The 17,934-nt window shown below is 42.0% G+C and overlaps 1 protein-coding gene across 3 annotated transcripts in view; it reads left to right on the forward strand.

Moving 5' to 3' along the window:
• LOC104600375 (cyclic nucleotide-gated ion channel 1) overlaps positions 1 to 17,934 on the forward strand; it is a 38,367-nt gene that overhangs the window by 9,888 nt on the left and 10,545 nt on the right. The window lies entirely within an intron of this gene.

Below are 17,934 nucleotides of genomic sequence, written 5' to 3' on the forward strand. Positions count from 1 at the left end.
AGGAAATAGGGTTCCAGAGCATCTCTCTCTCTCTCTCTCTCTCTCTCTCTCGTTAAGATTATTTAAATCCATCCAAGAAATATCACAGAGGAATGCTAATGATCTCTAAATAATACAAAAAAAGCTTGACTCTCCTGGGTTTCCTTGGGCAGAGCCATCAAAGTATAAATTTCAATATATTACTAGCAGGTGTAATCTTAGACTATGAAATGAGCCTCCTTTGTTGAGCAAAACCGACAACACTCTGCCACCCTCTTAGGATGCAATCAATAGAGGCTCCTTTGAACTCATCTCTAGTTGTGACCTGGTGTGCTACTCTCAATGCGACAAGATATGGAAGTGGGTTCTTGCCTTGTGTTATAATAAATTCTTGCATTCCTCTCACACCACACTCCAAAAGATAGTAACCTTTCTATATCTCCACATGATTTCTCCCTCTTGGTTGTGAGTGGTTTAGTTAGATTTTTTAATAGATCCATGATATCTGGAGGAGGTTCTATAGAAGTGTTAAACAGAGGGAAAAAGGTGGTTCTATACAACCAAAACAAAAGGGCAACAGCAACATAAGAATAAGTGGTTGACATACTCATGACTATTAACTGAAGGACACATTTTTTTTGATCAATAACAGTAATTTTATTAAAAATATATGGAAATTACAACCAGATTGGAGGGGCAAGACATATTAACCCTCACTTACAGAACTGAAAACACCTATTACAATATAGCCCAAAAGAAATTAGATCTTCCCACCCCCTGTTTAGCCAAGGTGTCAGCCATGGAATTAGTGCTCCTCTTGGCCCATTGAACCCTTACAATCATATTCTGAGTTAGCTGCTTGATTTTCTTTCTTTCATTTGAGAATTTTCACAGGCTAGACTCTTCCTTCTGCAACCAACTAACAGTCAATTGAGAGTCTCCTTCCACCAGCAGCTTACTAATATTCACCTGCTTAGCTCTTTTTACTCCTTCTAGAACTTCCAGGATTTCAGCTCTCAGAGAATCCCCCCAGCCTATAGATCCTGAGAACATAGCAATAATTCGACCCTCTTCATCCCTGAAAATACCACCTATGCTTGAAGGGCCTGGATTACCTTCACTGCTACCACCGGAGTTCAATTTGATGAAACCCAAATCTGGTGGAGTCCAAATAGGTCTAATAGCACTAGACATAGGAGCTGACCGAGCCACTTCTTCTCAGTTTCTAATGATGTCTCCTACTGAATAGGCTTCAAAAAGCTTCAAAGACTTGACCCAGTGTGCCACCCTAACATAAACAATTCCTATGAGGGCTTCCTTGCTTCTTTCTTTGTCATGAAATAATTTTTGATTTATTTCTTCCCAAACTGTCCAACAAATAGCAGCTCTAGCACATCTCCACAAAATTTTACTTCTCTTCTTTAAACCCCTCACTGGAGTGGAACTGAACAAGCTTTGCACGCTTGAAGGGGAGGGCCACCTGCAACCAAATAAAGAAAAGAACCAACACCAAATCTCTGAAACAAAAGGGCAAGAAACAAGCAAGTGATAACAACTTTCACCATTCTTCTTACATAAGATGCACCAATGCGGAGATAAACACCAATTAGGCCTTTTCTTTTGAAGTATGTCACAAGTGTTACACTTTTCTAGGATTGCTTCCCAGCAAAAAGCACCTACCCTAGGAGGGATAGGGCTACCCCAAACTTCCCGGACTGGAAATGAAGACCCAGGTACCGGACTAGGCTGTGTCAATGCTTTGAAAAAAGAGGAGCAAGGGAAGATACCCGAAGGGACAAGAGACCAAACCCTAGAGTCCACACGGGAAGGTTCAAGAGCTACCTCATCCAAGATTTTAAGCAAATTCGAAATGGGTTCTAACTCAGAATCTCTGAGAGCCCTTCTTAGACCCAAGTTCCAACCAATAGCAGAGTTAGATAGGGTAGTAAAAGTTGCTACTGGTTCATTTTTAAACCTAGACAGAGCGTACAAGGAGGGGAGCTGCTCTTTCAAAGGAAAATCCCCCAGAACCAAGATCATACCTGATGTAGGGAAGAAAAGACTGAAGGATGGCATGAATGGACTTCCAAGGAGAGGCTCTTGAAGCTCTAGATGATAGTCCCGGATCCCAGCCAGCTGCCTCTTACCCATGAATACTTGGATTATTTTAGCCCACAGATTCTCCTTTTCTTTGGACCATCTCCATAACCATTTCCCTAACAGAGCTTCATTCTTCTTCTTCAAGTTCCCCAGCCCCAGTGCCCCTTCACTTTTAGCTCTTGTAACTAGCTCCCACCTAACTCTATGGTCCCTTTTCTCCTCCCCGGGTTCCCATAAAAAGTTCCTCATTAGTTTTTCTAACTCTCTACAAATTCCTTCAGGGATTCTGAACTCTGACAAGTAATAGACTGTAAGGTATGCCAATGTTGACTTAATCAGGGTTATCCTACCCCCCAAAGACAAGTAATTCTTCTTCCAAGAAGCTAGCCTTTTAGAGAACCTGTCAATCACCAGATTCCAAAAACTCATTTTTCTAGGATTATCCCCTAAAGGAAGCCCTAAATACTTCAGTGGCCAATGAGCTATCTCACAACCTATCGCTCGGGCCCTTTCCTCCACCTTTCCTTCACTCATATTAATACCAATCACACAACTCTTATCAAGGTTTACTTTGAGGTTAGTCATTAGTTCAAACACTTTAATCACCATCTTTAGATTGCTCACCCCACTAATCTCCTTGCCATCACAAAACAAAATTGTGTCATCTACAAATTGTAGGTGAGTGACCGGAACCCTATCCCTCCCCACTCTCCAACCACTAATCAGATTTCTGGAGTCTGCCCTCTCAATAAGCCTCCCTAACACTTCAACAATTAGGGTAAAGAGGAACGGGGAGAGAGGGTCCCCTTGTCTAATACCTCGAACAACTGGAAAGTGATCTACCACTTTGCCGTTTACTAACACAGAATAATGGCAGTTCTAATGCACCCTTTTATCCACTTGCACCACCTTTGCCCAAACCCAAAAGACTCTAAAACTTCCATCAACAGAGACCAATCAACCAGATCATATGCCTTCTCCAAATCCAGCTTACACACCAACCCTTTCTCCCCTCTACTTCTGTAATCCTCCACTCTCATTTGCAATTAAGATTTGGTCCACAATTTGCCTACTCATCACAAAGGCACCTTGATTATGGGAGATAATTGAGGGGAGCACCACTCTAATTCTTCTAGATAACACCTTAGCAATGATCTTGTAGAGGCTGTTAACCAAACTGATGGGTCTGAACTCTTTAGGGTGACAAGCCCCAACCTTCTTTGGAATTAAAGCAATAAAAGTAGAATTCAGGCCTGGGTTTTTCACACCTCTTCGAAAGAATTCCGAGAACACTGCTTGAATATCAGCCTTAATTATCTCCCAACAATCTTGATAGAAGGCCATTGTGAAACCATCAGGGCCCGGGGCTTTAGATCTATCCATGGAGAAAATGGCATCCCTGATTTCTTCTAAGTCAAACTCTCTTTTCCAGCCACAACCTCAACTCATCAGGAAGCTTAGGCCAATCTAACCCTTTGATCCTTAATCTCTCTTGCAGAGGCTTTCCGAAAATGGATTTAAAGTGTTCCGCAAAAGCCCCAACAATCTCTTGCTGTTGAGTTAAGGCTGTCCCATCAACTTCCAACTTAGATATGGTGTTTTTCTTTATTCTACCATTGGCTATTGCATGGAAAAATTTTGTATTCCTATCTCCTTCCTTCACCCATTTGTGTCTAGATTTCTGCCTCCAACTTCTTCTTTGAAAATTATGTCCTCCAAACTCTTCTTAACTCCCACCTTAGTTCTTTATCCCGATCCCCAAAACATCCACTTTCTTCCTTCGCATCTAACTCTTCTATCTGGCTTATCAACTGCTGCTTCCTCTCTTCTATCCTCCCAAAATGTATAGTATTCCATTTCTTAATTTTGACTTTCATCTCTTTTATCTTCCAATGGAATTTCATCCCAGCCCAATTGACTTCCGGGTTACTTTCATTCCACCAAATTTTCACTTTGTCTTTGAAGTCTGGGTGAAGTAACCACATATTTTCAAACTTGAAGGGAGAAGGCCCACAGCCACCAAGACCGGACTTACATATCGTTATAGGCCAATGATCAGAAGTAACTCTAGGTAAGGCCCTTGACACCAAATCTCCCCAATGCTCCTCCCAGTCTGTGGTGAACAAGAACCTATCTAATTCGGAACAGATAGGTTCAGCTTGGAGATTAGACCAAGTAAAGCTATTATGAAGAAGGTTCAATTCCTTTAACTCAAAAGCATTAATGAAATCATTGAACTTCCTCATGTTGGTAGTGCTCCTTTGCCTCACCTTGTTACTTTCTTCGGTGAACCTAGTCACATTGAAATCCCCTCCTACACACCATGGCCCCTCCCATAGACCTCTAATATCTTCCAATTCCTCCCACAACTCCTTCCTTTGTTTGTAACCATTGGGGCCATAAACATTGGTGAGGACCCATTCAAACCCATCTGACACCTGTTTAAATTTGATAGAAATTGAGAACCTTCCCATTAACTCTTCCACTCCCTCCACTACTTCATCCTTCTACAAAGTAATTAACCCTCCAGATGAGCCCCAAGAAGAGCTCATAACCCAGCTTAGTCCGTTCGCCCTCCACACGCTCCTAGCCCATCTCTTATCAAATGACATGAGTTTAGATTCCTGAATTAGAACAATGTCTGGGTTTTCTTTCTTTAAGACCTCCTTTATTAAAGCTCTTTTCCTTACATCCCCAACCCTCTCACATTCTAGCTTACAATCTTCATTTCTTCAACACCTCTGCTTACCCCCACTCCCTTTCCTTCTAATAGCCTCATTTTCTTCCCCTCCCTTTCCTTACTCTAGCCTCTTTGCCCTCATCCACTTCCAACTTCAGTTTCTCAGCTTCACCTAACCTTCTCTTCCTCCTATTCCCGCCATCTTTTTCAGCCCGTAAATACCCTTGTTGGATTGAAGTCTCTTTATGTATGAGTGTTCGGCTGATAAGAGTTCTTATTAGCCTATACTTAAGTTTAAGTTATCCTGTACTGGGCCTGTGTTAATGGGCCTAAGCCTGTTTAATGTTTTAAGTTGTCTGGGTGTCCCATCACTAATCAGGGGCATTCCAGTAATTCCTTGTATCATTGTACTACATTCTAATATAAATGACAGTATTGTCGACTGAGCTATTCAGTTCGACATTCACAGTATTTCAGAGGTCTTCTTCTCTTCTCTACTACTTCGAATACAACTCCTAAGCTCACATGGTATCAGAGCATTAGCTTCTCCCTGGTTTCAGCCGACGCACTCTCTCTTCTCTTGCTGTCTTTTCATCTTCTTTCTTCTTTTCTGGGTTGCTGCAGTGAAAACCTAGGGTTGTAAGAGAACAAAGCAAGTTCGAACCTAGGGTTTCCCTTGGTTGTAGGGCTCAAGGGAAGTAATACCCAGAAGCAGATGTCCTACTAGGTTATTTCCAGCAAATAGTAGCTATTTGGCTACTAAGAGAGGTCTGTATAGGACAGACCTAGTTGAGGACTGATTTCAGCAGTCCTAGCACTAGCCGAAAGGGGGAGAGCTTCTTCTACAGTTGCAGCTTCAAAGCTCCAGCAAGACTTGCACAACACAGTGGTAAAGAGCCCTAATTTCAGGTCGGTTATCAGCCCAGAACCTCTCACTTGCTTCTGTACCCGAACTGCTTCAGCTCAAGTGAAGTCTACCTAGCGAGCTACCAGCACCTGATTGTCCAGCACTGTGAACACTTCGGCCAGCTCTAAACAGAGCCATCTACTCTAAGACTGAAGTCAAGATGTCCTCACTATCCGGAGAAGTTTCCTCTAGAGATAACAGACCTGCTGCAAGGTTCTCAAACCTGGAAAACCCTAATCTGCACAGCTTGCAGATTACAAGTGTGCTGCTGGATGAGTATAACTTCAGAGAGTGGTCCGTCTTAGCAAGACTTTTCATTACTTCCTGTGATCTCACAGGCTATTTAGATGGGGACAAGAAGGAACCTGAAGTCGGCAGTCCTGAGCATGCCGTGTGGCGCAAGGAAAATGCCACAATCATGTCTTGGTTGCTGGCCTCCATGACTCCTCAGGTTGCCAGAACTGTTCATCATCTCCCTACAGCTGCTAAGATTTGGGAAAAGGTATCTAAGACCTACGGCCAGAAGAAGAACAATACTAGAATCTACAGATTGAACCAAGACATTGCAGCTCTAAGGCAAGGAGATATGACGGTTGCAACATACTTTGCAACTCTGGAAGGCCTTTGGGAAGAGCTTGATCATCACTTGATATTGGATTGGGAAAATGCCAGGGACAAGGAGAGACATGATAAGCAAATTGAAGAGAACAGAGCCTTCAAGTTTCTGGCTGGCCTAGACCCAGTGTATGAGGGTATAAGGTCACAAATTCTAGGGAGAGATGAATTACCGGAGCTACACCATGTCTATTACCTGGTGAGAAATGAAGAAGTTAGGAGAAAGGAGATGCAAGTTGATTCTCAGACACAACCAACTGAACTATCTGGAGAACATTCAGCCCTAGTCTCCACTAAGGGAAACAGATATCCAGACAAGAAGTCCCTCAAGTGCACCCACTGTGGTGGTGAGAAACATACAAAAGAAAAATGTTGGGTTCTGTATCCTCATCTGAAGCCAGCTGCATTGAGAAAGGACAAGAGACAACATAAGGGTCATACGGCAAGTGGGAATCTTGCCACCAACAACAACAGTGGTGACAACTCACAAAGTACTCCAACAGTGTCTTCTTCCTCCATAGGGCAGGTTGTTGACTCCTCTGGAGCTCCTTTGGGCTTCACGGCTACTGAGGTAGAGGTTCTCAGCCGGGCATTAGCCCGTCTGAAAAACAATTCTTTTGCTTCCACCTTTCTTGCCAGATCAGGTACAGTCTCTGCCTTTAGTGCAACTAGCTCCATTGATTCCACTTCTTGGGTGATTGATTCTGGAGCAACTGACCATATGACACATATGTCCTCCTTATTCTCTTCATATCATTTATTGTCTGGCTAGGATAAGATGAGAGTGGCTGATGGGTCTTTCTCCACCATCTCTGGAAAGGGGGTGGTTGACCTAAGCAAGGACCTCTCTCTTAAATCACTCTTACATGTTCCTAGTCTTATCTCTAATCTTTTGTCTGTTTCAAAGCTTACAAAAAATTTGAACTGCAGTATAACTTTTTTCCCTACTCATTGTGTCTTCTAGGACAGATTGACGAGGAGAACGATTGGGAGTGGTCATGAGTATGGAGGCCTCTACTATTTTGATGCAGACATCGGCTCAGCCCTACAAGCTTCTACTGCTACTAGTCCAGAAAGTGTGGAGTCAATAGCTAGGCTGCACCTGTGGCATGCTAGGCTAGGTCATGTGTCTTTCTCTTCATTAGCAATGTTGTTTCCCGAATTTTTTAAGGGCATTCCAAGTCAGAGTTTAATTTGTGGTGTGTGTCAAATGTCAAAACAATGTAGAACAGTGTATCCAACTTCCAGTAATGAAATTCAAGCTCCTTTTGATTTGGTTCATTCTGATGTTTGGGGACCTTCACCCATTGTTTCCATTGATGGCTTCCATTACTTTATCAGTTTTATTGACCATTATTCTTGGTGCACATGGATTTATCTGTTAAAAGGACGAGATGAAGTACCATGGATAACTATGGCTTTTTGCAAGATGATTGAAACACAATTTGATAAGAAGATTAAGCAACTTCGGTCAGACAATGCTGCTGAATACTTTGAAAAATCCCTGAACTCATTCATGAAAGATGCTAGCATGTTACACCAATCATCCTGTGCTAATACCCCTCAGCAAAATGGAGTTGCTGAGCGCAAGAACAGACATCTATTGGAGACAGCTCGAGGCCTACTTTTCCAGCACAAAGTGCCCAAGCAATACTGGTCTCAAGCTGTACTCACTGCATCATACCTGATAAATCGGATGCCATCTAAGGTATTGGGTATGAAGACCCCTTTCTCTGTTTTATGTCCCACTCTTCCAGAATTTCCTCTTCCCCCACGGGTTTTTGGCTGTATATGTTTCATACATGTGAATGATCCAAAGAAAACCAAGCTGGATCCCAAGGCTACAAAGGGAATATTTTTGGGGTACTCTCCTACACAAAAGGGGTACAAGTGTTATGATCCTGTCTCCAAGAAAAAGTATGTCACCAGAGATGTAGTCTTTTTTGAATCTCAACCCTATTTCCAGTCTTTTCAGAATCCTCTTCAGGGGGAGACTAGTGGATTGGAAGAGGATTCTCATTCTCCCTCCTTTTTTGTTCCCCTATTTGACTCAGGTCTTCCATCATCTTCCACTACTCCTAGTTGTGACATTCCGGGTCAACCTAGTAAGGCTCCAAATGTGCCAGTTACTCCTCTTGATGCAGCAACTGCTCTTGAAGATTCCAGTAGGCAACAAAAGGAGATACTTACCTACAACAGAAGGAAAAAGGGTTCTCAACCTCATGACTGCAACCAGTTGGACTCAGATCAATCTGTCTCTGCAATTCAAGGTAATTCTGACTCACATACTTCGGATTTCGATCTTCCTATTGCTCTTCGTAAGCCTGTCAGTTCTTGTACCACCCGACATTCCATAGCTGATTTTGTTTCTTACTCACAATTATCTCCTGCCTATCACTCCTTTGTGTCTGCTCTTTCCTCTGTACGTGTTCCTTCTAGGTACTCAGAGGCAGCATCTGATCCAAGGTGGAAAGAAGCTATGAATGAAGAGATGAAAGCCCTAATGAAAGCAAGAACTTGGGAATTAGTGGACCTGCCAGAGGGGAAGGGCACTGTTGGGTGCAAGTGGGTATTTACAGTAAAGCACAGGGAGGATGGGTCAATCGAGAGGTACAAGGCCAGACTTGTGGCAAAGGGATTTACTCAAAAGGAAGGAATTGACTACAAAGAAACCTTTGCCCCAGTAGCAAAGCTCAACACAATCCGGGTTCTATTGTCACTAGCAGCAAATTTCTCATGGGAACTTCATCAGCTGGATGTGAAGAATGCCTTCCTAAATGGTGATCTTCATGAAGAGGTATTCATGGAACCTCCACTAGGCTATGATGTTGGCAAGAAGGTGTGTAAACTAAGGAAAGCATTATATGGTTTGAAGCAGTCTCCCCGGGCATGGTTCGAGAGACTTTGTATGGCCATGAAGAAAGTGGGGTACACTTAGAGTGGTGCAGATCATACATTGTTTACAAGGAGACAGGATAGCAAGCTTACGACACTCATTGTTTATGTGGATGATATGGTGATTATTGGGAATGATTTGGACGAGATAAAGAGACTGAAGGAGTTCCTAGCTTCAGAATTTGAGATCAAAGACTTGGGAAATCTGAGATATTTTCTTGGGATTGAAGTTGCTAGATCAAGAGAAGGAATCTACATATGTCAGCGGAAATATGTGCTCGATCTCTTAGAGGAAACAGGCATGATGGGATGCAGGCCAGCAAACACTCCAATAGAACAGAACCATGGCCTACAAGAATCAATGGGTGAGGACTACTGTGATAGAGAGAGATACCAAAAATTGGTAGGAAAACTGATATACTTATCCCTTACTCGGCCAGATATTGCCTATGCAGTGCATGTTGTCAGTCAATTCATGCACTCACCAAAGATCCCTCACATGAGAGCAGTTGAAAGAATTCTCCGGTACTTGAAAACTTGCCTAGGGAAGGGAATTCTATTCAGAAAAAACAATAAACTTGAAATTGAAGCCTACACCGATGCAGATTGGGCTGGGTCTGTTGGAGACAGAAAATCAACATTAGGTTACTGTACATTTGTGGGAGGAAACCTGGTCACATGGCGCAGTAAGAAACAGAATGTAGTGGCTAGATCAAGTGCAGAAGCAGAGTATCGAGCTATGGCCCACGAGGTTGCTGAACTCTTATGGCTCAGAACTCTTCTTAATGAGCTTGGCATTAAGGCTGAAGGTCCTCTCAGGCTGTATTGTGACAATAAAGCTGCCATCAACATTGCCAACAATCCCGTGCAGCATGACAGGACAAAACATATTGAGATTGATCAACACTTTGTTAGAGAGAGAATTGTCTCGGGAGAACTCTGTGTGCCTTATACTCCATCTGAGATGCAAATTGCAGATGTATTGACTAAAGGGTTGGCAGCAGCAAAGTTCAAGGACATACTTGGCAAGCTAAACATGATTGATATCCATGCTTAGCTTGAGGGGGAGTGTTGGATTGAAGTCTCTTTATGTATGAGTGTTCGGCTGATAAGAGTTCTTATTAGCCTATACTTAAGTTTAAGTTATCCTGTACTGGGCCTGTGTTAATGGGCCTAAGCCTGTTTAATGTTTTAAGTTGTCTAGGTGTCTCATCACTAATTAGGGGCATTCCAGTAATTCCTTGTATCATTGTACTACATTCTAATATAAATAACAGTATTGTTGACTGAGCTATTCAGTTCGACATTCACAGTATTTCATAGGTCTTCTTCTCTTCTCTACTACTTCGAATACAGCTCCTAAGCTCACAACCCTTTCAGCTCATTTAGATCTTTCACCTTGCAACCTAACTTTCCTACAAATTCAGCTAATGACTCCTCTTCTTCCTCTCCCTTATCTTTCTTTCCCCCCTACCTCACTCCTCCTGTTCCCCTCCTTCTCCTTCTCCAAATTACCACTGCCCTCCTTAGATTCCCCCCTAGCTAATTCACTTGAATCTGCTTTACCCACCCTCACCACCTTCTTACCCCCCTCCTGTAACTCCCCACCCTCCTCATTGTCAGCCTCTAATCCTTGGGTATTCAGTACAGGGGCACGACTGGAATCTGAAAGACTGACATCACAGGTAGAGCAGACGTTAGTATCTAAAACCGAAACCACAGCCATACCTGGGTCTGAAAGAATAGGAGAAGAGACAATCGACAGGGTTAGTCCTCCCACTCTCTGAATAGGGCTTAGCTGATCGCCACCTAGTCTGACTTCACCCTTGTTCGTACTTCTGAAGCTCTGTCGTTTATCCCTGCCTGTGCCATCTCTGCTCGAATTTTGGTGAGCAACCAAATTTCTCTTGCAGGTCCCTTGTCTTAAGTTACTGTCCTGGATTGATTCTTCCTTGCTTAGTATTCGATTTTCCTCCTTGTCTTTCAATTAACTGAAGGACACATTAGGGGAGATAAACCAAATTTTCTCTCTGTAGGAGCATTTCATCCATATTAATGATCTTCAAGGTGGCTCCCTAGTAGAATCCTTTAATTTTAGGATGGATGGGATCTTCCTCTAGGGCCTTAACCAGAAAGGGGTGGGGTAGAGGGGAAACATTAAGAGATCTAAAAAAGGAGAAGTAAGAGAAACAACCAAATGGAGAAGGAAAACATCTTTCAAAGAATTCGGCAAGGAGATAACATAATCGGCATTAAAATCTCCAAAGTCCCTCCTGAAACCAAAGGACAATATAAACTAGAAGGAAAAATACAAGCCAAAATGGTCTTATTTTTATAAGAAGAGAGGCTATAAATCCTAGGAGAAAGATATTGATCCCTCCACTAAATATAATGAGTAAATGGAGGAAAGATTGCAAGAATAGACTTCCAGAACTGTGGAGGGTGGCTTTGTGGGCAGGGCCTGAATCATCATCACCACCATCTAAGCTTAATTCCAACCATATGAGGTCAGCTACATGAATCCTGTTTTCCCATTCCATTCTGCTTAATGCCATATCCATTGTTGAATTACGAGTGCTTAAGTCATAATTGGGCAAGCTGTAGTTAATCTTGACCTGCATTTAGGAAATGCCAAAGAGCTTGATCTTCGTCAAGGAAATGCCATAACCATTTACCAATTAGTGAGGTAATCCTCTGCCTAACTTTTCCCAACTTCAACTCACCATCCTCTTCTTACAAACACAACCCTAATAGAATCATCATACTCCCAAAGAAAATTTGTTATTGTTTTTCAATCCTCTTTACTTTCTTCATGAGTTTGAAATATAGTAAGAACGTAGACATGAAAGTTGGAGGCTGATTGATAAGGTGATCCTTCCATCTAAGGAGATGCAACTTGTCATCTTCGAGTGCAGTTTTTTTTTTTTTTTTTAAGAAAATCTTTCAAAGGGAGTGCATAGTTAGAAAATTTGTGTATGATATGGACATTATATGCATACTCCTTTTTTTGTTAAGAAAAATCCCAAATTGTGTACTTTGAAAATAAAGAAAAATACATGAATGATATGGGAACAACATATGATACACAAACAATATGGATTTTAAAATATGGGAAATTGTAATTACATATTTTAAAAATTTAAAACATATTAATATTTTTACATATGCATATACTTAATATACTCTAAACATATTTACATCTAAAATATGCCAAAATTTTCACTTTGAACTTCTTAGATGAGAACGCATTAAACAGAATTCATATTTTATTGATCTTTTATCGTATTGATTTTTTTGGTCTTATTCTTTGTAGGGCTATTCACGGGTCGGTTTGGTTCGGTTGCATTTAATTTTGTCAACCAAACCGAAATAATCGGGTTGGGTTTAAGACCAACCGAAACCGACCAACAAATAGTGAAAACCGACCTCATTTTTCATTTTGTTTTACTTCGGTTTTAACTAAACCGAAGCGAAATCTATGCTTTTATAACATAAAATGTCAGTTTGCCCATCTACATATGCTCCTACAGTTGTAATCCGCCAATTGTAGTGTTAGTCTTCTGATATGACCCGGAAATTTGACACACAGTTCTCAGACTCACAGCAGAGTTCACACACTCGAACATCAACAAAAGAAACTAGTATTCATTCAGCAGAAAACATTAACAGTTGGTCGGTTCTTCGAGAGACCGCCGGCTCTCCCAAACACTCACAATATTCTTCACTCAAAGAAAAACATACCACCCCCATCCCCCAAAGCCCCTTCTTATACTCTACTGATAGCATAACTGACTCCCTCTATAAATGCCCAGCTGGCCTAGTTATAAATGCCCAAAAACTCTTCTTATTCATAACTGACATAGCTATAAATGCCCCAAGACTCTCCTTATTCCCTCCAGCTCTAATTGCCCTCGTGTGATTAATTGTTCAATTATTCCCCCCCCCCCCCCTTAGCTGATTGTTGACCTTTCCTCTTCCTGGCATTAATTGGGGCCTATCATTACCCGCCGCCCAAGGTCTAACCTTGTCCTCAAAGTTAAAATGAGGAAACTGGTCTCGAAGTAAGTCAAAAGGCTCCCAAGAATCTTCAAAATCAGGCAGGCCCAGCCAATGAATAAGCACTCCCAAACCAGTACTGATATGTCCCTGCACGGGCCAAGCAGCAGCATCGCCCAATGCACAGATGGTGTGTCTGCTTTGTCACCTCTTGAAGCATGTCTATTTCCTCCAGCTTCGCGTTTCCAACCTTCAGCCCTCTCCATGATCCTCCACAGCCATCCTGTCCCCTCCCTACATGGTGTGTACTGCCCCCAACTTTCAGGCTTGTAGAAGTAAGAGAGCCTAGCAATCGCATCCACAATATCAGTTGACTCGTCCATTATAATTACAGCAGCTGTCCCTAAACCTGTTTGGACAGCCTGGAGTGCATCAAAATCCATCAACACATCATCACATATGTGCTTTGGAATCAGTGGAATAGAAGAACCCCCTGGTATCACTGCAAGCAAATTATCCCATCCACCTCTAACTCCTCCACAGTGCCTCTCTATCAGCTCCTTTAATGGAATACTCATCTCCTCTTCTTTTGTACAAGACTTATTCACATGGCCTGAGACACAAAATAGCTTTGTCCCATAATTGTTCTTCCTACCAAAACTAGCAAACCATTCAGGACCACACCTTAACATGGTGGGGGAAACAGCCACAGTTTCAACATTTGTAACAGTTGTTGGACATCCATATAGCCCTGCATTAGCTGGAAAAGGAGGCTTCAACCTTGGTTTTCCTTCAAGGCTTTCCAACAATGCCGTCTCTTGTCCACAAATTTAAGCATCAGCCCCATAGTGGATATGAACATCAAAATCATATCCAGGTGGAAAACCCCTGTTATGTCCCTCATGTTGTAAGTAACGTATCATAGCATGCAAAGATACCTGAGAAGAACAGAGAGAAGGGTCGCCCTGTAATTTCACCCGGACACCTCCCAAATTGAGCTTCATAGACATGTTGCCCCAATTCATCACTGAGTCCCCGAGGGATGTTAACCAAGGAAAACCAAGAATGACATCCGTAGAGCCCAACTTTAAAGGAAAGAAATCAGCAATGACATCCAATTCGGGTAAGTTGAGGCAAACCTGACGGCAGACTCCGGAAGTTCTCACCTCCTCACCATTTCCCATCTGAACTCCAAATTCGTGTGTAGGGGTGTGGGGTAATTTCAATTCTTCCACTAAAGTTTCGGAGATAAAGTTGTGGGATGCACCCGAGTCTACCAATATGACCACCTCACGTGACAAAATGCGTCCGCGTACCTTAAGGGAATTTGCCGCATACAACCCAACAAGAGACGAAACACAAAGCGCGGCTGATTCTGGAGCCAGAGCAATTTCAGTGTCCCCGGAAGTGCAGTCCAAATTAGACGCATCAGAAGTAATTTCCTCCACATCATCTTCAACCCATAAAACCTGAAGTGATTTCTGAGCACAACGGTGTCCTGGGCTGTATTTCTTGTCGCAACGGAAGCATAGACCTTTCGCATGTTTCTGCTGCATCTCTTTATCGGTCATCTTTTTGAAAGCAGGAGGTGGGGCCTTAATAATAGGGGCTGATGAAGAAGGAGGGATTGCGGCACGTGCAGGTCGGGTGACAACAGGAGTAGTCGCTTGCGAAACCCGTGAGTTAAAGTGAGTTCCAGAGAGGGACGTTATGGGCCCATGAGGAAATGAACATGATTGATAAGCCCATAAGGCCTGATTCTTCTCCTCAATTTTCTGGGCTGCAACCATTTTTCTGATCAGCCCAATGGGTTCCATCTGTTGGAGTTCGACCTAGATATCTGGGCGCAACCCATTAACAAAGGCTGCTTCAAGGACTGATTCTGGCAGGTCACGTAAGGGAGCGGAGAGCACCTCGAATTGGCGACGATATTCCTTAACAGTAGAAGACTGATGTAACGAGAAGAGCTGCTCCTGTAAATTACCCTCCTGAGTCGATCGAAAACGTTCAAGGAGGAGTTCCTTGAATTCTGCCCAACTCCGAAAAGGTCGCCGACCATCTTCCCAATAATACCACGCCAAAGCATCACCCTCTAAACAGACCACGGCCGCCCGCAGTCGTTCCGCCGGAAGCAAGCCATTAATCTCAAAATAGCGCTCCGCGCGAAAAAGCCAGCCGTCTGGATTTTCCCCATCAAAAATAGGCAACTCCAACTTCCGAGGAAGTGTATCAGAAGTATGTTCCGGCACTAACATTGAAGAAGACGTCGGGAAAGCTGCACTCTTCCCTTTGTCAGCCGCACGACTTGATGCGGCTACAGGAGGAGCAATGTCAGTTGTAGACAAAGGAGCTGAAAAGGTCTGTTGCTGAAGCAACAGATCAAAACGTCTTACCAGGTCTTGAACGCCTCCTTCCAGGGATGAGATCTTCGAAAGTCCTGCTGCTATCTTTTCTGGATCGAGTCGCTGAATCTCATCACATAAGCCATCCACTTCAGAATGCAGAGAAGTCAAGTGTTCTTCGAAACCCTCCACCTGCGATGCCATTTCCTTAGCTGTCACCATGGCCGAGGAAAGACGCGCTCTGATACCACTGATATGACCCGGAAATTTGACACACAGTTCTCAGATTCACAGTAGAGTTCACACACTCGAACATCAACAAAAGAAACTAGTATTCATTCAGCAGAAAACATTAACAGTTGGTCGGTTCTTCGAGAGACCGCCGGCTCTCCCAAACACTCGCAATATTCTTCACTCAAAGAAAAACATACCACCCCCATCCCCCAAAGCCCCTTCTTATACTCTACTGATAGCATAACTGACTCCCTCTATAAATGCCCAGCTGGCCTAGTTATAAATGCCCAGAAACTCTTCTTATTCATAACTGACATAGCTATAAATGCCCCAAGACTCTCCTTATTCCCTCCAGCTATAATTGCCCTCATGTGATTAATTGTTCAATTATTTCGCCCCCTTAGCTGATTGTTGACCTTTCCTCTTCCTGGCATTAATTGGGGCCTATCATCTTCATTAATTATGTTGTCTCCTCATCTCAAAAAGTTTGTCAGTCAACTTTTTACTTTTTATCAAATTAAATGGAGAGACATGGATGAAAAGACAAACTAGGACAACAATTGTGAAACGAAAAGAAAAAAAGACAAAAGCACATAATAGTATGAAAGTCATAACTCATATATATTTGTCTAGCGGTTTAGGTCGGTTTCACGTCGGATTACAAAAAGGGTAACCACATCCGAACCGTGTAATTGGTTTTTGTCATGTTCTAAATCGAGATCGACCAAATCGTTTTAGAAACTGACCATATCGGGTCAAATCGGTTTGGTTTGGTCAGTTTGACCGGTTTACAATATTTTGTGAACAGCCCTAATTCTTTGTTTTTGGATTTAAGTTATACATAAATTTTCCTATATTGTATTCATGCCATACACATTTACTATGGGACAACATCCCAAAACGATAGAGCTCTAGCTTAACCTAAGTGCAGGCCAGGGTAATTAAGGGGTTGGGGGGGGGGGGCAGAAACACATAAAATTAAAAACATTCTAGTATCCTAGTAAAACCTACCTTTCTATAGTAGAAAGGTTAATTCAAGAAACAAAGCAATTGACCAAATTAACCTTTAAACCCATCTCTCTAAAATAATAGGATAAATGTATATTGTAAAATTTCATTATCCCCCTTAACTCAAAGTCTCAAATTTAATAGTAGTACCATGAGAAAATTGCAAGTGGTAAATATCTGTTGCCCCCCCCCCCCCCCCCCCAAAGACCTCTAATGATACCTCCTTGATCTTCAATCATAGGTCCTTTTTAGTTAATGACTAAATATATCCAATACCAACATAAAGAGGAGAGGGAATAGAGTGGGATCCATTCAGAATTGATATTTTTTATATGTAGCAGCTAGACGCACAGGCAAGGTGCATTTTAAGGTATGTGCCTAGTGCACCTTTTTGAATTTTGCGCATTTTTTCTCCTTTTTAAGCTTAGCGGATGGGCCAAGGGCTTACCCCTGGACCCCCAACCAAGCCCCTTGAGGCAAACCCAAATAAGTCTATGTTAGGGTCTTAAAATAATAAAACTAATCTTTTACGTACAAAATAAGAATTTAAGACCCTAACATAGACTTGTTTTGGATTGACTCAAGGGGCTTGATACAAAGGCAGCTTGTAGAATCAGGAATGCAAAATGTTTAACATCACATTAGCTATTTGAAGTAATGCAAATGGGAAAAAAAGTAAAGAGATTGAATGTTTCACATGCTTGAATATGTTTTATATGTTATGTTTGATTTTTTTTTTACATTTTCATTTTGAATATGTTTTACATCTTATGTTTATGTATTTTAATTTGAGATAATAAGTTTTTTAAAAATTTAGTTTATATTTTTAATTATATTATGTTTAATATTTTTATATTTTGCATTTTTTTTGAATTTTTTGGCATTTTTTGCACCTTGCTTCAAAAAGGCATGCAACTCACTTTGTGCCTTGCGCCTTGGGCGCAAAATGCCCCTTGTGTTTTTAAAACACTGTTCTGTTGTCATCTTCTCATAAACAATACATGTGGGTAATTCTAAGCATCAGTCATAGAACCATTTTTCAACTCTTTTTCATATTCTTTTCTTGCTCCAAATGGTGCATTGACTCATGTTTAGGGTCATTGGTTTTGTTCATATCTGGCTATGAGTTGTAGGAAGGACCAAAATTCTCTATTTTCTTGCACACCACCTGTTTTCAG

This window comes from Nelumbo nucifera, chromosome 1, assembly GCF_055504915.1.
Source record: "Nelumbo nucifera cultivar China Antique chromosome 1, China Antique-T2T, whole genome shotgun sequence".
Lineage (NCBI taxonomy): Eukaryota > Viridiplantae > Streptophyta > Magnoliopsida > Proteales > Nelumbonaceae > Nelumbo > Nelumbo nucifera.